Below are 25,267 nucleotides of genomic sequence, written 5' to 3' on the forward strand. Positions count from 1 at the left end.
TGAGTATGGTCTCACCAACTTGAGCAAGGGGTCACTGGCTTGAGTGTGAGATCATAGACATGACTCCATAGTCACTGGCTTGAACCCAAAGGTCACTGGCTTGAAGCCCAAGGTTTCTGGCTTGAGCCCATGGTCACTGGCTTGAGTAAGGGGCCACTTGCTCTGCTGTAGCCCCGTGGTCAAAGCACACATGAGAAAGCAATCACTAAACAACTAAGTACCTGCAACGAAGAATTGATGCTTCTCATCTCTCTCCCTTCCTGTCTCTCTGTCCCTATCTGTCCCTCTCTCTGACTCTCTGTCTCTGTCAAAAAAATTAAAATAAAAAAACTTAGACTGAAGAAAATAGATAAAAAGTTGTTTTTTGAAAATTTTAAGTACAGCGTAACACTAAATCTGTTTATTTTTTGACAAATTTTCTTTATTTTTACACCAAGAAAAATGGAACGTTACACATTCTGGAAAGTTGGGAATATTTCGTGATTTTTTTTCTCATTCTCCTACAAAATTAGTCACTGAAATATTTGTGTGTCTCAATTCTAATGTTAAAAATTTGCAGGATTCTATGATAAAGTATTAGTTACAAATATTTATCATGTGGATCTTTTAAGGGAGTCATAAAGTCTATGAAAACTGCATATCTACCAAATGACAAACAAACATTAGATGTTATTGCTTTGGTAGATTCTGCAGAGTTAATTAGTAACATTCACATTTTAGTAAGACCATGATAAGCATGGATTCAATACCTATTTACTGTAAATTACACTTAATTTTGTTATAGTCTGAATGAGTCAGTTTCTCAGAGCAATTAGATATATTTCAATAAATTGCCTATTGTTGTATCTCTAGGTGATGCCTTAGAATAATTCATCTTAATGAAGAGAATATATGTATATTATCGGCTCACCTTGGAATTGGCTTCACTTTTCATTATATGAATCCTCCTAGGATCCTATGCAGGTTTTGGCCACCTTTATACTAAGCAGTGAACACTTTTAAAAATCATAAGGTAAAATTAGTAATTTTTATAATTTTCCTGATAACTTATGCTTTCTTTTAATATTTATTAAAATAAAAACAAAACAAAATAATAAAGCAAATTTGCTACATAGCATTTTAGTAGTAATACCAGACATTAGAGTCCTTCTTTCCCCTACTTTACTTTCAGTAAGGAATTCTGTTATATAGTTGCCTGTCTCTTTTTCAAACTTCATTAGTATTAGTTTTATTTTAATTAATTATTTCCTGAATCAGGATCAAAACCCTTAAGGTAAAAGCATGTTTACAGAGAGTATAAATGCTTTGCAGCTTGTCTAGACTTTAAAATGAGGTAATGCTTTATTTTTTCTCTTTTAGCACACAAGTGATATGTGTTTTTACAGTGAGAAAAGTTAAGATGTAACAGTAATCACAGGAATTGATTTTACAACTAACAACCCACCTTATGAGGGATTTCTGAATAAATGGGTTATTCTTGGAGGTAGAAGAATTCAGTCTGACTTGATGAGTTTTGGAAAAATCCACAATTACTATTTTTAATTGACTTGCTGTACAACTTTACTTGCATAATTTTCTTTTCAACCAGGTGGTAAACTTATAGGCTTTCATCACCTAAAACTACATTTTATGTTCATATTGGCTTCCACTTCAGAAACCTTTAAGATAAGAGCTGAAATCTGAAGACAAGAGCTGAAATCTTATAACAGCCAAATGGACTTTTTTGTTTTAATAATATTTTTATTTTCAATTACAATTGACAAACAATTTTGTATCCTTTTTAATACTGAATGCCAATTGTAATTGAGAACTAAAAAATGTTATATTAGTTTTAGATGTACATCATGATTAGACATATATAAAATTGTAAATTAATCACCCTGACACGTCTAATGTCCATCTGATACCATACGTAATTGTTACAATATTATTGACTATATTCAGAATGGTAGATGTTGGTAGACAATTCTCTAATGGTATTTTTCACTAGTGTGCATCTTGTGAGCAGAGGCATTGACTGCCTTTTCCTGTATTATCTTTACAAGGATGTAAGCAACCTTGAAAGATGAGATAGTGTCCCCCTCTCAAGAAAAGGAAAGATTTGCTTACTGCACAGTAGAAAAGACTTGGGTTCCCTAACCTGGCCCTTGATGTCACCCTGCAGGAATTGAGAATCAAGGAACAGATACAAGAAAATGCTGATACTCTGGCTACTGCTGCTGAGTTGACCTAGAAGCCTCATGTTTTCTGCCACTTTCTTTAAAACTGGCAGATTTACTTGTTAGTTTGCAAGTAAGGTAAAAACATCAGATTTTTTTTTTACCATTCTTGATAGCAGTTTTCATTGCTCAACAAGCTGTTGTTCTTGATGGTCACAATCCAAATAACAACAGTAGCAATTAAATAGCACAGAAACTCACTGATTGCACAGAGAGCCAACAGAACTACATGATCCAAACCTCTTTTTATTTTAGCAACCTTATTTTACTAGTTAGTTATTCTTGGACCATTTGGTCCTTGTCTTATTTAACTAATTAGGGAATATATTACAGTTTCTGAGTTGCCAGTTTAGAACATATTTTATTGGCTTGCATCTGGGAGTACATTAATCGTGCTCTTTGGAATGTTCATCTGGAGCAAATTGTTCAGCTAGAGCTTCTGAGTAGTTATTTTTCCTGTGGAAAATGAATTTGTTTTGGACAGGATACAGAATTTGCTATGTGACCATTCTTCCTTTAAAGGATATTATTAGTTTCCCATGTAATGAAATGTTATCACCTCACCAACTATAGAGGAATAAAATCAGTATTACAGTTACGGTAGTCTGAAAAGGTAGTATTTTGTTTGTTTTTCTGTGTTTTCTGAAGATATGGGCAGCCCTTTAGGAGTAAAGATTATACTATGGACCTGCAATCACTGGTCCTGGTTATAGTTATTTTCCTAGAAGGGCCTAGAGAAGGTGACTAGGGACATGCATTTTTTAAAATTTTCTTCCTTTTTTTTATAGTGTGAAGGTAACTTGGACCAAGAATTATCTACCAACTGAGCCTGTACCATCTTGAAGAAGCGTTCATATAAACAATTTTTAGATTTTTAAACATTTAATAACAGACATTTCTTTGCAGATTCCTTAAAAAGCAAAGAAACAAAAATTGTGATCATAACATGTCTGTGTAAGGCCACTTGAAATCCTTTACTTTAAATAGCTTGTAATTGAAGGCTAGCTTAAAACTGGGTGGTTGTGTTTCTTTTCAATGTATAAAAAGGATAAAAGCATGTTTATCTGTCTCATTAAAGGACATTAATAAAGCATACTATTTAGTTAAAGTTTTCATTGTTTGGAAAGCTAACCCTGTGATCTAAAAATCTGACAATCATTTGAGGCAATTACCTAGTTAGATAAGTTGAACAAATATTTGATATCTCCTGTTATTATGCATTTGATAGAATAGTAATTTTAAGTGTCAATTAACTGAATTTAAGTTGAATTGGGGCATTCTGTAACATTTCAATGAGTTTTATCAACATATAAAAGGACTCTGTTTTTTTCCTGCATTTGATATTTTCCTTCCTGGTGGGTGTTAGGTTGAAATTCACTCTCTACTTGAGTGATGCCTTTAGCAGTATGTTAAACTTCCTTGAACCATTCCTTATGTTTTTTTCCCCATTTTTCTGTTGCCACCATATTGCCACTCTTGAATTAGAAAAAGCCATTGCCTTAAAATATTTTTATGGTACAGAGAGATAATTATGTTCTAGCAAAAAAGATTTTTATCAGGTTGATAATGCCATAAGATGTATGCAAAAAGCTTCCTTTCCCCCCCTTTTTTTTTCTGAAGCTGGAAACGGGGAGAGACAGTCAGACAGACTCCAGCATGCGCCCGACCGGGATCCACCCGGCGCGCCCACCAGGGGCGACGCTCTGCCCACCAGGGGGCGATGCTCTGCCGCGACCAGAGCCACTCTAGCGCCTGGGGCAGAGGCCAAGGAGCCATCTCCAGCACCCGGGCCATCTTTGCTCCAATGGAGCCTCAGCTGCGGGAGGGGAAGAGAGAGACAGAGAGGAAGGAGAGGGGGAGGGGTGGAGAAGCAGATGGGCGCTTCTCCTGTGTGCCCTGGCCGGGAATCGAACCCGGGACTTCTGCACGCCAGGCCGATGCTCTACCACTGAGCCAACCAGCCAGGGCGCTTCCTTTCCCTTTTAAAAAAGTAAATGAACTTGGAAAAGTCATTTTGTTTCCATTCAGACTCATAAGTATTTGCATATCTGAGAATGTGCATGAGTCTTTGTATATGTGGGTATTGAGTGATCTTTTTCATGGAATGATTTTGGGTTTTTTTTTTAATTAATTCAATGACTTTCTTACTCATTCTTTCACAATATTATTGGTCTTCCCCTTTTCACAGAATCAAATGGTAGACTTTCACAGTGAACATTAGCTGAGGGTTTGAGTATGAGGATTATAAGGACTTGACTTTGGAATTTTTTTTATACTGCTGCATTTTTATCTGAGAGTTAGGAGTGGTAATTATTTTGCATTTGGAGCATTTTAATAGATGCCAGGTAAAGTAGTCAATTTAAGAAAAAGAGCAATTTTATAATATGACAGGATGTTTTTAATGGAAATTGATTCTAGGGCTCAAGGAATGTATTGTTTTATAATATTTAACTGCCAGTAAAATTTGTTAGACTCTTACATTAGAACCATCTATTTATGGACTATTATCAGAATAAAATCACTTAGTTTGGTTGATACATTCTTGAGCACAACACTTCTGGAATTTTACTGTGATGCAATAAATAGTTATATTTTTCTAAGTTTTCTCAGAGAAATTTACGTTTGAGAGGTCCCTTAACCATTTGCTGGGTGTGCTGAACAGCCCAATATGCTTCTCAGAGTCCCATGGTGATTGATGCTCCATGGTATAATTCATTGTTTTTATTATTTTCAAGGCAGTGGTTCTCTCTCAATTATGCATAACTACAGTTCCTTATGCATATTAAAAATAGTAGCTACCATACCTTGAGAGCTTACTTATTTATTAATTTGCTACATATTTTTAGAATACATGTTATTATCAGATATGATAATAGGTACTGGATAAAGTGTTGAGAGAGATCTACAACGTTCTTGCCATGAGAAAGTTTATAATTTACAATCTAGTATACTTTGTGGCAAGCAGTGTGAGAAGCACATTACTTCTCTTATCTATTATTTTCTCTGCAATAATTCTATAAGTGGGTATTACTCTCAACTAATGACAAGGAATTTGGACTCAGATTAATCAACTCAGCCACACAGATAATAATTGGAGGATCTGATATTCAAACCTAAGTCAGTTGGGTTCTGTATTAGTTTTCTCTGTTGTGGAACAAATTATTATAAAATTAGTGTTTTAAAACAATACACATTTATTATATCACAGTGTCTGTGGGTCAGGAGTCCTGGCATAACTTACTTGGTCCTCTACAAGATTGCAACCAATGTGTCAACCAGCACGGTTTCTCTTCTAGAGGCTTCATTACAAAAGAATCCACTATTAAGCTATGTGGTTGTTAGAAGAACTTATTTCCTTGGAACTATAGTATTGAGGGCATCTTGCTTCTTTATAGCCAAAAATGGAGGGAGAGGGTTTAATATGATTCAGCTAGAAAGATAAAGCCTTAGCTTCATCAGTACGGCTCTTCTATTATCTTTGCGGTATTCTGTTGAAACAAGCAACAGGCTCTGTCCACACCTGGGGAGGGGGATATATAAAGGAGTGAACACCAGGAGGTGAGATTCATGAGAAACAACATGAGAATGTGTCTACCACAGGTTCCATAGGTTGTGGTCTTTCCATTATGTTATGATGCCTCTACTAAGAGCTCAATATACATGAATTGATTTTTGAAGTATTTTTTAAACTTATATAAAGCAATAATACCACTGGAAAAGTTTGGTAGAGGGATCCCATAATCTCATCATCCCATCACAGTTCACAAGACTTTGAGCAATGTGCTAAGCACTCACTCCTACTGTCTCTAAGCAGTCATAATAGTTGTTTTAAAATTTATGTTTAGTCTTTTAAAAATGCACAGTTCTCTTTACAGAATCATAGTAAATACATGATTCTAAACTCATTTTTACTCATTTTATCATATTATTTTTCATTGTTGCTACATAATCATATAGTGGTCAATTTCAATGTGCTCACTGCATCTTTAAATGACCACACCACTGTTTACTTGATCAAGTCCTAGTTGTTGTATATGCAGGTAATTTTCAATCCTCCACCACTAAAAAAGCAAATTGACAACAACAACAACAACCAAAAACATACTAAAACATCACATAACCTATTCACACACATAAATTTAACCCTTTTTATTATGTACTTAAACAGGGAATCAAAAAGTAGAATTACTTCCATTTTTTTACATGCAGGTTTTCATGGTCTGATTTTTACTTTGACTGAATTAACAGCCTTCAAAATTGTCAAAGGATATGATAATGCTAATTAAAATTTTATCATCATTGGAAATACAGTAACTTACTTGCTCTTAATCATGGGAGTTTGGTAGTATGAAGTAAAAGAAATGATCTTTTCTTTATGGCCATGGTCTAGAATCTCAGGGTGTTGTTCTACCCTGGAGCTCAAGTGGTGACAAAGATCCCCTCAGGGCTTTTTCTTAGTACAAAACAGTGTAACTTATATGGGTATTTTTGTTCATAGCATAGGACATTATCTCTCCTACAATGAAGCTGAAGCTATTAATATGAGGCATTTGGGAATTTTATATTTCCTTCTGTACAAGCACAGATTGGACTAATTTACTTATTAAGATGCAATACCCTGCTGTTCAGTATGTCCACTTTAGTACCACATTTCACAGTAGCCTTTCCTGCAGTGGAAGTAGAAAAAAAGAAAAAGGAAGAGCTAATGATATACATAGCAGACTGGCTCATATTTGTGACACAGGTTACTCTAATAAGAACAGATGAATTGCATATCACTTTCTTGTGATTCAAGAACTGATGGTTAGGAGTGGGTGGTTACAGCCTTTAAAAAAACATCTGTTGTGAGCTAGAGAATTTAGCTACCATATTTGGTTCTCATATGCCTGCCCTGTGACCTTACATCAGCCTCTTGGAGAATTTGTGTGTTTTTGCTTATCCTTACATGGAAACGTTGCCTGGGAAATATGTCTGACCAGAATTAGAAGGCCTGTCGTGTGTTTTAGGAAGTGTGGCTTTAGGATAAAGTTGTGGTTTGTGAAATTAAGTGAGCTTACTGCCAGAATATTTTTCATAGAGAGGTACTGAGTTGGAAAACATCTTTGCTGACTATAAAATCATCAGCATTTTATACCTCTTTATATATCAAGCAACTTTCCTTTCTCCTATTATGATAGAATTCTAAAGAAAATGAAAATCTGTATAGAAACTTATCATATTGAGTTGATAATAATTGTGATTACTGCAGATAGATGGAGGATGGAATGAAATTGTTTATTTAAGTGGAAACTTAATGTGAATATTTTAGGAACATAAGATCTACATATGTTAGACTAGCACTTGTCACAAATAATTAGTTTTGATATTTGATTATAAAAGTGTGATTTGTTTCAAGGAAAACTTTTGCTTTAAGGGTTCTCCCAAAACTGCCAGAGCAACCTAAAGTACCTGTTACCTTATTTCTCTCTTATCCTTCATTTCCTGTAGCCACCTACCGTGACAAGTCACTGACACTTTTATGGAAGCATTTTAAAATGTCCTTACCTTCACATGTTATTTTTCTAAATACATGAAAATTTGAAATGGAGAAGCAACATTTTTTTTTTGTCAAAAAGGGAATGGAACTTTTATGAATCATTGCTTCTTCATTGTAACTTTTCTTACAACCATTTAAAGTTCCAGGAGGCTTTTATTGCTTGTTGGCATATTTTTCTGTTTCATTAACACAGAACTTCAGAGGATGAAAGGATGGAAGGGTTCATCTGGGAATATCTGCCTTCTATATAAAACCTTTAAAATAAACAACAGTTTTTCTTGCTCTTACTTTAGGCCAAGATTTGGAATTAAAGAAGAAAGAGAATTATCAGCCATATTTTCACTCAAGGAGCAATTATTTGACAGTCTAATTAGCATTAGATAAAAGCTTCGTAGTGCATTACTTTGTAGTGTTTAAGAGGCGCTTTTTACTCTGACAAATATTGGGCAAATAAGTGCTTTGGAGAATGTTCCTAATCCACCTGAGGATTTGTTTATTTTTTTAAATTTTTTAATTAATTTTAATGGGGTGACATTGATAAATCAGAGTACATATGTTCAGAGAAAATATCTCTAGGTTATTCTGACATCTGATTATGCTTCATTCCCATCACCCGAAGTCCAGTTGTCTTCCGTCACCTTCTAACTGGTTTTCTTTGTGCCTCTCCCTTTCCCCAACCTCCTCCCTCTCCTCCCCACCCAACTCCATAACCCCCACACTCTTGTCCATGTCTCTGAGTCTCATTCTTATGTCCCACCTATGTATGGAATCATATAGTTCTTAGTTTTTTCTGATTTACTTATTTCACTCAGTATAATGTTATAAAGGTCCATCCATGTTGTTGTAAATGATCCAATGTCATCATTTCTTATGGTTGAGTAGTATTCCATAGTATATATGTACCAAAGTTTTTTAATCCACTCGTCCACTGACGGACACTTGGGCTGTTTCCAGATATTCGCTATTGTGAACAATGCTGCCATAAACATGGGGTTGCATATCTTCTTTCAAACAGTGCTATGGTGTTCTTGGGGTATATTCCTAAAAGTGGGATAGCTGGTTCAAAAGGCAGTTCGATTTTTAATTTCTTGAGGAATCTCCATGCTGTTTTCCACAGTGGCTGCACCAGTCTGCATTCCCACCAGCAGTGCAGGAGGGTTCCCTTTTCTCCACATCCTCGCCAGCATTTATTCTGTGTTGTTTTGTTGATGAGCGCCATTCTGACTGGTGTGAGGTGATATCTCATTGTGGTTTTAATTTGCATTTCTCTAATGATTAGTGATGTTGAGCATTTTTTCATATGCCTGTTGGCCATCTGTATGTCCTCTTTGGAGAAGTGTCTTTTCATTTCTTTTGCCCATTTTTTGATTGGGTTGTTTGTCTTCCTGGTATTGAGTTTTACAAGTTCTTTATAAATTTTGGTTATTAACCTCTTATCAGATGTATTGTCAAATATATTCTCCCATTGTGTAGTTTGTCTTTTTATTCTGTTCTTATTGTCTTTAGCTGTGCAGAAGCTTTTTAGTTTGATATAGTCCCATTTGTTTATCCTGTCTTTTATTTGATTGCCTGTGGAGATAAATTGGCAAATATATTGCTGTGATAGATGTCGGAGAGCTTACTGCCTATGTTTTCTTCTAAGACGTTTCTGCTTTCAAGGCTTACATTTAAGTCTTTTATCCATTTTGAGTTTATTTTTGTGAATGGTGTAAGTTGGTGGTCTAGTTTCATTTTTTTGCAGGTAGCTGTCCAGTTTTCCCAACACCATTTATTAAAGAGGCAGTCTTTACTCCATTGTATGCTCTTACCTCCTTTGTCAAATATCAGTTGTCCATAGAGCTGTGGGTTTATTTCTGGGTTCTCTGCTCTGTTCCTTTCATCTATATGCCTGTTCTTATGCCAGTACCAAGCTGTTTTGAGTACACTGGCCTTGTAGTATAACTTGATATCCGGAAGTGTAATACCTCCCACTTTATTCTTCCTTTTCAAGATTGCTGAGGCTATTCGTGTTCTCTTTTGGTTCCATATAAATTTTTGAAATATGTGTTCTTTATCTTTGAAGTAAGTCATTGGTACTTTAATCGGTATTGCATTGAATTTATAAATTGCTTTGGGTAATATAGACATTTTAATGATGTTTATTCTTCCTAACCATGAGCACAGTATATGCTTCCACTTGTTTGTATCTTCCCTGATTTCTTTTATCAATGTTTTATAATTTTCTGAGTACAAGTCTTTAATCTCACTGGTTAAATTTATTCCTAAGTACTTTATTTTTTTGGTTGCAATGGTAAAAGAGATTGCTTCCTTAATTTCACTTTCTGACAGTTCATTGTTAGTGTATAAAAATGCCTCTGATTTCTGAGTATTAATTTTATATCCTGCCACCTTGCTGAATTCATTTATCAGGTCTAGTATTTTTTTGATTGAGACTTTAGGGTTTTCTATATACAATATCATATCATCTGCAAATAATGATATTTTGACTTCTTCTTTTCCAATTTGTATCCCCTTGATCTCCTTTTCTTGTCTAATTGCTCTGGCTAGGACTTCCAGAACTATGTTGAATAGGAGTGGTGAAAGGGGGCACCCCTGCCTTGTTCCTGATCTTAAGGGGATTTTTTAATTTTTGCCCATTGAGTATGATGTTGGCTGTGGGTTTGTCCTAGATGGCCTTTATCATGTTGAGGTATGTTCCCTGTATTCCCACTTTGCTGAGAGTTTTGATCATGAATGGGTGCTGGATTTTATCAAATGCTTTTTCTGCATCTATTGAAATTATCATGTGGTTTTTCTCTTTCCTTTTGTTTATGTGATAAATCACATTGATTGATTTGCGAATATTGTACCAGCTTTGCCTTCCCAGAATAAATCCCACTTGATCACAGTGTATGATTTTTTTCATATATTGCTGGATCCAGTTTGCTAATACTTTGTTGAGGATTTTTGCATATAAGTTCATCAGGGATATTGGCCTATAATTTTCTTTCTTTGTGTTGTCTTTGCTTGGTTTTTGAATCAGAATACTGCTCGCCTCATAAAAGGAGCTTGGAAGTCTTCCTTCCTCTTGAATTTTTTGAAATAGCTTGAGAAGGATAGGAGTTATTTCTTCTTTGAATGTTTGGTAGAATTCACTTGTGAAGCCATCAGGCCCTGGACTTTTCTTTTTTTGGGAGTTTTTTGATAACTGTTTCAATCTCATTTGTTGTAATCGGTCTGTTTAGGTTTTCTGATTCTTCCAGATTAATTTTTGGAAGATTATATGTTTTAAGGAATTTGTCCATTTCATCTAGGTTGTCTAGTTTTTTGGCGTACAGTTCTTCATAGTATTTTCTTACAATATTTTGTATTTCTGTTGTGTCAGTTGTTATTTCTCCATTCTCATTTCTAATTTTATTTATTTGAGTCCTCTCTCTTTTTTTCTTGGTGAGTCTGGTTAAAGGTTCATCGATCTTGTTTACCTATTCAAAGAACCAGCTCCTGGTTTCATTGATCCTCTGTATTGTTTCTTTAGCCTCTATGTCATTTATTTCTGCTCTGGTCCTTATTATTTCCTTCCTTCTACTAGCTCTGGGCTTTCCTTGCTGTTATTTTTCTTGTTCTTTTAGATGCAGGGTCAAGTTTTTATTTGAGCTTTTTCTAGCTTCTAGAGGTATGCCTGTAATGCTATGAACTTGTCTCTCAGGACTGCTTTTGCTGTGACCCATAATTTTTTTTTCTTTTATTTTTTATATTTTTCTGAAGTTGGAAACAGGGAGGCAATCAGACAGACCTCACATTCGCCTCACCAGGATCCACCTGGCTCACCCACCAGGAAGCGACACTCTGCCCATCTGGGGCATCGCTCTGTTGCAACCAGAGCCATTCTAGCGCCGGAGACAGATGCCACAGAGTGATCCTCAGCGCCTGGGCCAACTCTGCTCCAATGGAGCCTTGGCTGCAGGAGGGGAAGAGAGAGACAAAGAGGAAGGAGAACGGGAGGGGTGGAGACGCAGATGGGCGCTTCTCCTGTGTGCCCTGGCCGGGATTCAAACCTGGGACTCCTGTAAACCAGGACAATGCTCTACCACTGAGCCATCCAGCTAGGGCCATGTCCCATAAATTTTGAGTTGATGTATACTCGTTATCGTTCGTTTCTAGGAATTTTTAAATTTCTTCTTTAATCTCATTTTTAACCCATTTGTTATTTAATAATATGCTATTTAGTTTCCAAGTGTTTGAGTATTTTTCAGTTTTTCTGTTGTGGTTGATTTCTAGTTTCATGCCATTGTAATCAGAGAAAATGCTCGATATTATTTCAATCTTCTTAAATTTGTTGAGACTACTTTTGTGCCCTAACATGTGGTCTATCCTAGAGAATGTACCATGAGCACTTGAAAAGAATGTATATTCTGCTGCTGTAGGGTGAAAGGTTCTGAAGATATCTATTAAATCGAGTTGCTCTAGTATGTCCTTTAAGTCTGTTGTTTCTTTGTTAATTTTCTTTCTTGAGGATCTATCTAGTGATGTTAGTGGGGTATTGAAATCTCCTACTATTATAGTATTGCCGTTGATCTCGCCCTTTAAATCCATCAAAGTCTGCTTTATATATTTAGGTGCTTCTGTACTAGGTGCGTAGATATTTATAATGGTTATATCTTCCTGTTGGATTGCTCCCTTTATCATTATGTAGTGACCTTCTTTATCTCTTACTATAGTCTTTGTTGTAAAGTCCATTTTATCTGATATAAGTATTGCTTCCCCAGCTTTTTTTTCATTTCCATTTGCATGAAATATTTTTTCCATCCTTTTTTCTTCAGTCTATGTGCATCTTTTGTTTTAAGGTGTGTCTCTTGTAGACAGCATATATATGGGTCCTGATTTCTTATCCATACAGCTACCCTATGTATTTTGATCGAATCATTTAATCCATTTACATTTAAGGTTACTATTGATATGTAATTGTTTATTGCCATTTTATTCTTCAAAACTGTATTCCTCTTTTGGTATATTCTTTTTCTCCTTTGATCTGTTTACAACAGGCCCCTTAGCATTTGTTGCAGCCTTGGTTTGGTTGTAAATACCTTGAGTTTTTTTTTTTTTTTTTTTGTCTGGAAAGCTTTTTATTTCTCCTTCAATTTTAAACAATAGCCTTGCTGGTTAAAGTAGTTCTGGTTGTAGGCTGTTGTTCTGCATTACTTTAAATATTTCTTGCCATTTCCTTCTGGCCTCAAGTGTTTCTGTTGAGAAGTCAGAAGTCATCCTTATGGGGCTCTTTTGTAGGTGATAGTCTTTTTTCTCTAGCAGCTTTTCATATTTTCTCTTTATCACTTTGTTTTGGTATTTTAATTATGATATGTCTTGGTGTTGATTTCTTTGGGTTTCTCTTTAATGAAGTTCTCTGTGCTTCTTGAACATGTGAGATGTTTTCCTGCCTTAATTGAGGGAAGTTTTCAGCTATGATATGTTTGAACAAAGTCTCTATCCCTTGTTCTTTCTCTTCTTCTTCAGGAGCCCCTATGATGCGGATGTTATTTCTCTTCATGTTGTCACAGAGCTCTCTTAGAGTTTCCTCATACTTTTTTTTTTGTATTTTTCCAAAGCTGGAAACGGGGAGAGACAGTAAGACAGACTCCCACATGCGCCCGACCGGGATCCACCCGGCATGCCCACCAGGTCTGACGCTCTGCCCACCAGGGGGCGATGCTCTGCCCCTCCGGGGCGTCGCTCTGTCGCAACCAGAGCCACTCTAGCACCTGGGGCAGAGGCCAAGGAGCCATCCCCAGCGCCTGGGCCATCTTTGCTCCAATGGAGCCTTGCTGCGGGAGGGGAAGGGAGAGACAGAGAGGAAGGAGAGGGGGAGGGGTGGAGAAGCAGATGGGCGCTTCTCCTGTGTGCCCTGGTCAGGAATCGAACCCAGGACCCCTGCACGCCAGGCCGACGCTCTACCACTGAGCCAACCGGCCAGGGTTCCTCAGACTTTTTGAGTCTCTTTTCTTTTTTCTGCTCTGCTTCTGTGCCTTCATTTATGTTGTCCTCTAACTTCCTGATTCGATTCTCAGCTTCATCCACCCTGCTTTTAATTTCTTCCATTGTGTTCTTCATTTCTGATATTGTATTTGTCATTTCTGACTGATTCTTTTTTATTATTTCAATGTCCTTTTTTATATTTGCTATCTCTTTATTTAGGTGTTTGTAATGACCATCTATTGTTGTTCTAATATCTTTCTGCATCCTAACAGTTGTTATTTTAAACTCTGCATCTGGCAGTTTGGTTATATCTGACTCATTCAGGTCCTTTTCTGGGGATTTCTCTTGATTCATTTGTGTTGCATTTCTCTGCTTTCTCATTTTTTTCTTTGTAAAAGAAGGTTTTGGCCACTGGAGTCCACTGGGTGTGGCCTCTGTGTTCCGTAGGTGCGGTCTGTCTGAAGTCACCTCCTCTGTTGGTGCTACCTAGAGTGTTCGGGTATGGGCATTGCTGGTGCCTGCTCACTGGGGCTGTTGCTATGGTTTCCACCTCTCCTTCATGGGAGTGGCTGTGATCACATGCTAGGGTGTACAAGTCTCCGTGTCCTTGCCCTTCGCCCTGCCCCTGTGGGTGGCATTATGCTGGCCCTGAGGGCAGGGGTGAGCACCTTTGCTCAGCTGCGGATCTCCACCTGATTCCAGGCTTTTGCCCCACCCTTGCAGGAGGAGCCCACTCGTGGGAAGGCTGCAAGCCTTGGCTCCACAGGCCAGACAGGACTGCATGCCCATGCTTAGTAGCGGGACTCCGCCTGTTCTGGGCTTTTGGCTCCACCCCTGTGGGAGGAGCCAACTCCCAAGTCAGGCCACAAACCTCAGTTCCGCCATCAGGGCAGAGCTCTGCTTCTGTGCCCTTGCTCAAGGGCAGGTCTCCACCCCTTCTGTGGCCCCTGCCCTTCCCCCACAGTCTGGATTGCAGGTGGCCCACAGCTGGGCCTGACCACTTGTGCACGTCCTCTCTTCCCCAGACAGGCAAGACTGAGCTCACACCTCAATTGTGGCCAGCCAGCTTCCACCCTTTCCGACAGGACCGTGCTTCCGTGTCCCGCCACCGCCCACCCTCGGGTGAGCCCTCAGCCGTGTGGGTGGGGACATTGCAGCTCAGACCCTAACACTCACTACTGTAGTCCTGACAGCTCCCTCCTTCTAAGCAACTCTGCTCTGAGTGCCGTGGGACAGCTTGTTTGGCTGGTGTCCTGCTTCCCTTTGCTGATATTGCTGTTTCCAGGGGAAATATTTGCTTCATATTTGGGGAGTGACTCGTCCCAGTGGTTAGGGTGGCTTTCTCTCAAAGTGTTTCTCCCTGTGCCTCCTAGATTACACTCTCTTCCTGCTACTCTGGTCCTCTCCTCTCTTCCCAGTCAGGCAAGACTGAGCTCTGGGTGAGTGGTTGTGAAAGAGGTTTTCTGTGCGGTCCCTTTAAGAAGAATCCTGGGTCTGAAAAATCAGTCTCTTTCTCACAAACAGTATCTTGTTTTGTTTCTAGCTAAATACTGTCCATACGCCTCTTCTAGGCTCTAGGGCTGCAGGCTGGGGCTTTGTTCCTGGGACTTAGGACCTTCCCCTCTCTGCTAAACTCACTTCCTGCCACGTGAATCTCTCCTGGCTGCTGTTCGCTCTGGGGAGCTGGGCAGCCTTCTATGTGTTTCTGCTTTTCCTACCAGTCTCAGTGTGCCTTCTTCAGTGTTCCTTGGTTGAAGAGTCCTCTTAGTTTAGTCCAAAGTTGGTTTTTCCAGATGATGGTTCTTAAAATTAGTTTGTAATCCACTTTAGTTCTGGGAGGTGGAAATTGGTATGTCTGCCTACTCCATCTCCATCTTGTCTCTCCGGATTTGTTTCTTTACCTGTGAATCTGGAATGAAAATAGTAAGAGCTGCTTCATAAAATTATTGTGAGAATTAAATAAACATGTAAAGAGCTTAGCATAATGCCTGGTACATAGGAAGCATTTAATAGATAACTAAGTGGCTTAATTATTATACTTTATATTCTACTTTAGAGTGAGATTACATTTGGTGCAATGCAGAGAGAGATCTAGTACCTATAAGATTCTGTAGTGCATTGTTAGCACACCCTAAGGTGTGATGTGTGTTCCTTTGTTTCCCCTTATGAGCCTAGCCCTAACACATCCACTTCCCTGCAACAGAAAGGGGCCAGCCTTTAAGACAGGGTCCCCCAAACTACAGCCTGTGGGCCACATGCAGCCCCCTGAAGCCATTTATCAGGACCCCGCTGCACTTCCAGAAGGGGCATCTCTTTCATTGGTGGTCATTGAGATGCATCCTGTGCTCCTTGAGTACTATATGTGGCGGTGCTGCAAAGCGCGGTGTCGCTCATGTACAGTACTACTTCCGGTGACATGGGATGCATGCGTCATGGCTCCGGAAGCACATCATATCACTTGTTAAAGGCTAGCAGTGACAAATATGGAACCGGACATTGACTATCTCATGAGCCAAAAGCAGGTCCATAGTTCCCATTGAAATACTGGTCAGTTTGTTGATTTAAATTTACTTGTTCTTTATTTTAATTATTGTATTTATTCTCTTTTTTTACTTTAAAATAAGATATGTGCAGTGTGCATAGGAATTTTTTCATAATTTTTTTTTATAGTCCGGCACTCCAATGGTCTGAAGGACAGTGAACTGGCCCCTGTGTAAAAAGTTTGGGGACCCCTGCTTTAAGAACTGGCTAGATAATACCTTAACTATGTTTAACCACTCATCTCCTGATGAGCACTTGGGCTGCTTCCAAATCTTGAATATATAATGCTGCAATGAATATATTCTTTCAAATTAGTGTTCTTCAGATATATTCCCAGAAGTGGATTTGCTGGGTTTTAAGGCAGTTCCATTCTTAATTTTATGAGGTAACTCTTGACTGTTTTCCACAGTGGCTGCACCAATCTGCATTCCTACTAATAGTGCATGAGGGTCCCCTTTACTTCACACACAAATCAACATTTGTTGTTTGTTGATTTATTGATGATAACCAATCTGACAGCTGTGAGGTAATATCTCATTGTGGTTTTAATTTACATTTCTCTGATGTTATTGATGTTGAGCATCTTTTCATGTTGGCCATTTGTATATGTTCTTTCGAGAAGTGTCTGTTAAGGTCTTTTGCCCATTTCTTAATTTTTTTTGGTGCTGAGTTTTATAAGATCCTTTTAAATTTTAGATATTAAGCAAATCTTACCTTTTGCAACAGCATAGATGTACCTACAGATTACTATGCTAAGTGAAATAAGCCAGGCAGAAAAAGACAAGTTCCATATGACTTCATTTATATTTAGAGTCTAATGAACAAAATAAACTAATGAAGTAAATAAAAGCAGACTCAGCCTGATCAGGAAGTGGTACACTGGAAAGTGCATCAGTCTATGATGTTGAGGACCCAACTTTGAAACCCCGAGGCCACTAGCTTGAGCAAGGGCTCACCAGGTTGTGAATGGGTTTGATATGACCCCATAGTCACTGGCTTGAGCCCAAGGTCACTGGCTTGAGCAAAGGGTCAATAGCTTGGATGGAGCCTCTAGTCAAGGCACATATGAGAAAGCAGTCAATGTACAACTAAGGAGCTGCAACGAAGAACTGATGCTTCTCATCTCTCTCCCTTCTTGTCTGTCCCTGTTTGTCACTCTATTTTTCTCACACACAAAAAAATAGAAACAGACTCATAGATATGGAAAATTGACTGACAGTTGTTAGAGTGGAAGGCAGTTAAGGGATTGGGTGAAAAAGGTGAAGAGATTAAGCAAAGGATTAAACCTCATTGACACAGACAACAGTATGGGGATTAGTAAAAGGAAAGGGGGTAGGACATAGAGAAGAGGGTAAAGGGGGGATAAATGGTGATGAAAGGAGACTTGACTTAGAGTAGTGAATATATAATACAGTATACAAATGATGTATTATAGAATTATACATCTGAAACCTATATAATTTTATTACCCAATGTCACCTTAATAAAGTCAATAGTTTTTTCTTTTTAATCAGTACTGGAAAAAAATAACTACCTAGATCTTACCACTTAAATTATCTGCTAGTATAGAATTTATAATCCTATAATTATAATTTATAAATTCCTTGAGACCATAAATAATACCTCTATTTTATTTTATTTTTATCAGGGTAAGAAAAATGGCCTTGAGGTCCAGTATGAACCTAGCAACTGCATTCTAGATTGAATAGTAGCCCCTAACATTACCTAAACAGGAGTTTTAAGACAAATCCTTTCTTAGCATCAGAGAATCTTACAGTTGAAATTGGGTATTCCAGTCACTTTTTGTTCACGATGATATGGAGCGTAATTAAATTGTGTATATACATACTCATTTGAGTGATAGTGGAAACAATAGCATAGTCTGATGAGTAGAATTTAGAATTAAAATATATAGGAGAACACATTAAAATGTTTGGTCTTGACTGAACAGGTAGTGGTGCAGTGGATAGAGCATTGGACTGGGATGCAAGGGACCCAAGTTAGAAACCCCAAGGTCACCGTCTTGAGCAGGGGCTCATCCGGCTTGAGTGTGGGGTCATAGACATGACCCCATGGTCACTGGCTTGAGCCTGAAGGTCAATAGCTAGAAGCCCTAGGTCGTTGGCTTGAGCCCAAGTTCACTGGTTTGAGCAAGGAATCACTCACTCTGATGTAGCCCCCTCCCCCAGTCAAGGCACATATGAGAAAGTAATCAGTGAACAACTAAGGAGCCACAATGATGGATTGATGCTTCCCATCTCTCTCCTTTCCTGCCTGTCTGTCCCTATCTGTCCCTCTCTTTGTCTCTCTCTCTGTCACAAAAAAGAAAGTGGTATTAGTCTTTATAAGAGATTATCAATCTTATATAAAAATTCCTTAAGAAAAAAAAATTCAGCTCAGTGGAGTGTTTTCCCTGGCAAATTGGCGTCCCAGGTTTGATTCCCAGTTAGGGCACACAGGAGAAGTGACTAACTGCTTTCTCTTCCTTTTCCTTTCCTTCAGGCAGTGGTTTGATCAGTTCGAGTGCAGCCCCTGCACTGAGGATAGCTCGATTGGAGTGCATCAGCCTCAGGCACTAAAAATAGCTTGGTACTGGAGCATCGGCCCAAGATGGGTTTGCTGGGTAGATCTTAGTCTGGGCACATGTGAGAGTTTGCTTCACTATCTCCTCTCCTCTTACCTAAAAAAAAAAAGAATGAAAATTCATACAAAATCCCCACATCATGAAGATGGACCAGGAAATGTAGTGGAAAAAACTTAACCTTTAAATTAGAAACATGTAGATTTGATAGAAACATCTATATTTGAATGCCAACACTGTCACCTACCAGCTTTGTGTCTTTGTGTAAATTACTTAACTTCTTTGAACCTCAGCATCCTAATCAATAATATGGTGGTAATAGAATCTATATTACAGGGTTTTTATAAATATTAAATGAAATAACATATGTAAAACACCTACATTTAGCTACACTTAAGTGGCCTTCTATAAATGATAGTGATAATTGGTATGAGTAATAAGAAGACAATATCTGTTTCTAAGTCTTGTCTGAACACAGTATGACTTGAAATTTCTGTGATTTTGGGAATAATTACTGAATACCTTCTGATACCAGAAAGCATCTATGGTGGATGAACCCAAAGCTTCTCTAAACCCAGAAACTAATGTTTGTGAAACTTTTGAACTTCAATCTTTCTATGCTTTGCTTAATGTAGCTGTTATGTCTCTACCATGGAATGTGCTCTCAGTGAGGTGCTCTGTTAGGCTTTGGAGATTTCTGAGGGCTTTATCTTCTAATCAATTTTGTTCTAGGATTTCCAAGTCGTATTTTAGAAAATAAAGACTTACTTTGCTAGTTGGGGAAAGAAAAGAGTCTGTGTGCAAACAGTAATCATTAACAATATCTTTCGGCACTCAAGTCTTGAGTAAATGGAATGTACACAGGTATATTGAAAATTCCACAGTAATTAGTACTTTAAGAGTGTCAAAAATATTTGATGTTGAAAAAGGTGGCTAAAGTATAATTAAAATCTAATTGAATGAGTTTTCTTCAATTCATTTTCGAGAACATATTAATATAACTTGGTGGACAACATATTTAATGCAGAGGACTTCTTTGAAGACATATTTCTGGATAACAGTTAATCTTTGAGAAGTACAACTCAGTCACACTCAAAAACTGATGTATATTACTTTTAAATAAGCCTTCATAGGTTTGCTGATTATAGCCACCAGAGTTTTCTCAAACTTTCCTGACTTTTATCAAACCTTCATAGAAAGTATTTTCAGATTTCCAGTATAATGCAAGTTTTCAAAAGAGTACTTTGCTTCCTTTAAATGGTTGGGCTTATTTTTTTCCAGCTTTATTGAGGTATAATTGACTTATTGACTTGCTTCTAAAACATTGAGTATGGAAAGGGTAAAAAATGGTTACTTTCTAATGGAGAAACCTGGAAGAGATTATCTTAATCAAGTAATCAAGATTACCACCACTATCAATAAGTCATGTTGATATTGTGTGCCCCCTATTATATTATATATGAAAGGCACATCTTTGCAATATGCTTCCCACAAATCCCTAGTTCCAATCTAATCATTGGAAAAAACATCAAACAAACCTGAATTAAGGGACATTCTACAAAATATCTGGCCAGTTCTTCTCCAAACTGTCAAAATCATGGGAAACAAAAAAGTCTGAAAAACTGTCCCAGACCAGAGGAGGCTAAGGAAACATTACTGAATGTAATATGGTATCTTGAAAGGGATATCTTGAAGGGATCTTGAAACTAAAAAGAGGACCTTAGTGGAAAAACTAGTGGAATTCAAATAGTCTGGACTTCAATTAATAGTGCTGTACCAACATTGGTTTCCACTGTGAGGTAAGATGTTAACAACAGGGAAAAAAGAGTGGCAGCTATCTGGGAATTCTCTGTATTATAGCTACAAATTTTCTGTAAATATAAAGTTATTCAAAAATTGAAGTTTCTTAAAATAAAAAAACCTAAAAATAAAACATTTTGGTGGTAATGAATTTAAAACAGTATATTTATCAATCAGTATTATATAATTTGTGTCCAGCCTGAAGATGAGCACTGTCAAGAAACAAGCAAAGGCATGGCCCATACCTTCAGATGATTTATAAACCAAAGAGATGAGAATTTGACATGTGAAGAGATTAGCAAACATTGGTATTGCAAGTATTTGATTAAGCTCTAAACTTAGTGATACAGATGGCAGGAAGTTAAAGAGTGAAGGCTGGAGTTGCCATCAAAAGGCTTCACAGAGGGATTGAACTTGGATGAATGGTTAGAATTGCATCCAGTAGTGAGGAGACTTGCAATTGAAAGGAACAGAAAAATCCCTGAGGTCTTGAGTAGAATAAACTCAGAGGAAAGTAAAGTCAACCTGATCTGATTTGGGAGAGGGAAGGGAATGAATATCCATGGAAAGGTAGCTAGAGCAGACAGAGCCTTTATGTGGAACTAAAGAAAGCTTTTGAGCCCTGGCAAAGTAGCTCTGTTGGTTAGAGCATCATTCCAATACACCAAGGTTATGGGTTCAATCCTTGGTCAGGGAACATACAAGAATCAACAAATTGTCCTGACCAGGTGGTGGCACAGTGGATAGAGTGTTGGACTGGGACGCAAAGGACCCAAGTTCGAAACCCCGAGGTTGCTGGCTTGAATGTGAGCTTATCTGGTTTGAGCAAGGCTCACCAGCTTGATTCCAAAGTTGCTGGTTTGAGCAGGGGTCACTGGCTTGGCTGGAGTCCCCTGCTCAAGGCACATATGAGAAAGCAATCAATGAACAACTAAGGTGCCACAATGAAGAGTTGATGCTTCTCATCTCTCTCCCTTCCTGTCTGTCTGTCCCTATCTGTCAATAAATTGTGTGTGTGTGTGTGTGTGTGTGTGTGTGTGTGTGTGTGTAACAGAAAGTTAAGCCTTTGGGATGGGATTTAAATTATCCACAGGGATCAAGTGTAACAGCAGTAGGATTGCAGTTTATGTTTTAATTTTGTGGCTTTTAGCCATTAGTTAGATCTATGTCTATCATTTATTAAGCTGTTAATACCTCTCTAGGCATGTACATCTGGTGAGACTATGTAGGGATGAAGTTCACTTGCAAGAAGTAAAAGTACAGGCATGCTCATATTCTGGATTAAAAAGGTTTTTCTTGACTAAGTGTATGTCAGTTCTGAATAACCTCATCTATAGGCTTTGTGTTATATGCAACTTTTTTCTGTCTATACTCTTTTCCAGAGTCAAAAATAACTTTAGTATTTTTGTCTGTTGCTGACTCAGTTGAAGCTTGTTTTTACTTTCATATGAGCAGTGAATTCATTGTATTCTGATCATTTTGTTTCTCAGAAAGGTTGTTGGACTTTTTTAAGTGATAAGTACACTGTTGGTTTAAAAATATTAAAAATGGGAAGGATCTGATGCCTTTGCATTTTCTTATCTGTTTCTTTTTAAATTAAAGCACAGAAACTTCTATCCTCTACACCCGTGATGGCAAACCTTTTTATAAAAACCCTGGGCGTAGTGGAGCAACCAAATGATGCCTCGATTGGCCCACCATGAAAGCTGGAACGCCCACTAGTGGGCGGGAGGGACCAGGTTGACCAGCACTGCAAAAGTAGGCGGTTTTTATAAAAAGGTCCACCATCACGGCAGTCTACACCAACTTTGCCCACTCACAACTATTAAGTGGCTGACCTTAATTTATTTATTTTTTTAAATGGCTTTCTCTGGACAAAGTGAAGACATAAGCTGCATTGTTCTCCATGTAGTTAATAAGAAACCAGAGGTCTCATCCATTTTTTTCTTCTGTATACATGCTACCTATATGCAAGCAAGATTACAAATTGGTGGGCTCAGGAATTTATTGAGGCCAATTTAGACTGATCAAGGGGAAAGAGACCATAATAACTAGGCATTCAAATCCATTAAGTAGAACTATTTGGAAAAGACCATAAGATATTTCAACTTTTATTGTTTTTCTGGTCAACTAATATCATATAGTTTATAAGGAATTCTTTCCTGTATGTTAGCCTCGCCTCATCTCCCCAGCTAGATTGAAAATTCCAGTATGTACTGCATATATTAGAAAAGAACAGGGCTTTGCAGTCAGATTTAGATTTGTAATTTGGTGCAGGCAATCAAAACCTGTCTTCTTGGGCAGGTTCCTTAACTTATGTGAGCCTCAGTTTTTTTGTTGTAAAGTGGGGATAGTCATACCATAACCTTTCAGAAATGTTGTGAAGATTTGAAAGGATATATGTAAATAGCCTCACAAAATATTTGCTACTCAGTAAGTATTCAATAAGAGTCTCTGTGTCTCCCATTATTTTGGGCAGAGCTTAATCCAATAGTAACATATACAGTGAGGCTTTGAAATGACCAGGGAGGCCATTTTTTCTGCTTTTTCATGTGAACTTCTGTTAGAGTTTATATAGGAACAACTATGGACACAATTCTAATGCAGATAAATAAAGTTTACTGTCTTCCTTACCTGTCTCACCAGGTAGTTTCTCCTTCCACTCCAAACATGTATACTGCCTGCCCTTTCTATGAAGACCAAAGTAGTAAATCAGTAATGATAGGGTTTCAGGCATCAGAGGATAGAATTTTAAGGTAGGATGGGACTCCCAGTGCTCCATATTTCACAGCCTTCTGGATCTGAAAGAATGGGAGAGGGATGAATATTTCTTCTGGCTTTAGAAAAAAGTACAAGCAGATAAAAGTGACAGAAAACAAAAGTCTGTATGAATTAAGTTATTTAGGACTATTTTATTTATTTAAGAAAAAACTTTTTTAACCCAGAAAGTGGGCATAAATATATTTTCTTTACTGTGACCATGTTAAGACATTGCTATTTTGGAAAAATTACCATTAATATACAATGTCTCTATTTCATACCAGGCTCTATCTTTATTGAGCTTACAAGAAAAAAAAAAAGAAATAAGAAGACGGGTTAACATCTTTTAGACATGGTTAGACTTGCAACTAAAAAGGACATAATAACAGTAATTATTCTTCTTTTGGCAGTAGTAAAATAGCAAATTTTAGATTGTGTTCTTTTGCTGCCACATCTTGGGACATCTGTCAAGAGAGAACTTCAGTGAGCTGTAGGTAGAGAGGTAGGGGGAAATCAAGAAAATACTTTTTGACCTGGAGTCAGAGCACATATAAGAATCAACCAATAGCCCTGGCCGGTTGGCTCAGCGGTAGAGCATCGGCCTAGCGTGCGGAGGACCCGGGTTCGATTCCTGGCCAGGGCACACAGGAGAAGCGCCCATTTGCTTCTCCACCCCTCCGCCGCGCTTTCCTCTCTGTCTCTCTCTTCCCCTCCCGCAGCCAAGGCTCCATTGGAGCAAAGATGGCCCGGGCACTGGGGATGGCTCTGTGGCCTCTGCCTCAGGTGCTAGAGTGGCTCTGGTCGCAACATGGCGACACCCAGGATGGGCAGAGCATCGCCCCCTGGTGGATAGAGCGTCGCCCCTGGTGGGCATGCTGGGTGGATCCCGGTCGGGCGCATGCGGGAGTCTGTCTGACTGTCTCTCCCTGTTTCCAGCTTCAGAAAAATGAAAAAAAAAAAAAAGAATCAACCAATAAGTGCATAAATAAGTGGAACAACACATTGATGTTTCTCTCTGACTCTCTCTTTCTCTCCCCCCTCTCTAAAAATTAATTAAAAAATATTAATAGTTATCATAACCCAGATTGTTTGTAGACTTGCTGATAAAGAGTTATGAATTATAATTTGAATTATAATTTCTACATGGTTGATTGTGATCAAAGCATTTTTGAAAATATTGCAGAACAGACAAGCTGAAAACAAGTATCTCTTGCTCTGTGCAGTAGTGCCGTTAGATTAAGCAATAGGAAACCAGTGGCATAAGGACTCATGACAGTACTCATTTAAAAATGCACAGAGATCTCTCTGGTTACTAAAGGACTGAATGGTGGTAACACTGCAGTTGTCCAGTGTCAAACAGACTGGAGATTTAGATTTGATTTTCCTTTTAGGTATATTCTGTAAGTAGATTAGCAAAAAACTGAAAACGCAGCTTTAACTACTATTCACTGCACCTTCACCCTCACTGTTAACTATTTAGATATGGGCTAGGCAAAGACAGGCTTGTTATTTTCCTATAAAGTGGGTAGCCTACTTTAGGGTAGCATTTGGAATAAACAATCAATTGGAGGGAATCTATATATCTGAATTTCTCTTTGAAGAAGTTGACTAAGTAACAAAATATAACCTGTAGAAAATGACAAAATTTATACCTATATAATTGTTTATTCATTAGTAACCTTAATTATGCAGAAAAATTTAGTCATAGAAATTGTGAGCATCTGGCCCTGGCTGATTGGCTCAGTGGTAGAGCATCAGCCCAGTGCATGGAAGTACTGAGTCTTATTCCTGGTCAAGGCACACAGGAGAAGTGCCCATCTACTTCTCCACCACCCCTCCCCCCTTTCTCTCTCGCTCTCTCTCTCACAACCATGGCTTGAA

At 38.1% G+C, this 25,267-nt stretch overlaps 1 protein-coding gene across 1 annotated transcript in view; it reads left to right on the forward strand.

The window, feature by feature from the left end:
- SH3BGRL (SH3 domain binding glutamate rich protein like) overlaps positions 1-25,267 on the forward strand; it is an 83,750-nt gene that overhangs the window by 40,521 nt on the left and 17,962 nt on the right. The window lies entirely within an intron of this gene.

This window comes from Saccopteryx leptura, chromosome X (genome assembly GCF_036850995.1).
Source record: "Saccopteryx leptura isolate mSacLep1 chromosome X, mSacLep1_pri_phased_curated, whole genome shotgun sequence".
NCBI lineage: Eukaryota > Metazoa > Chordata > Mammalia > Chiroptera > Emballonuridae > Saccopteryx > Saccopteryx leptura.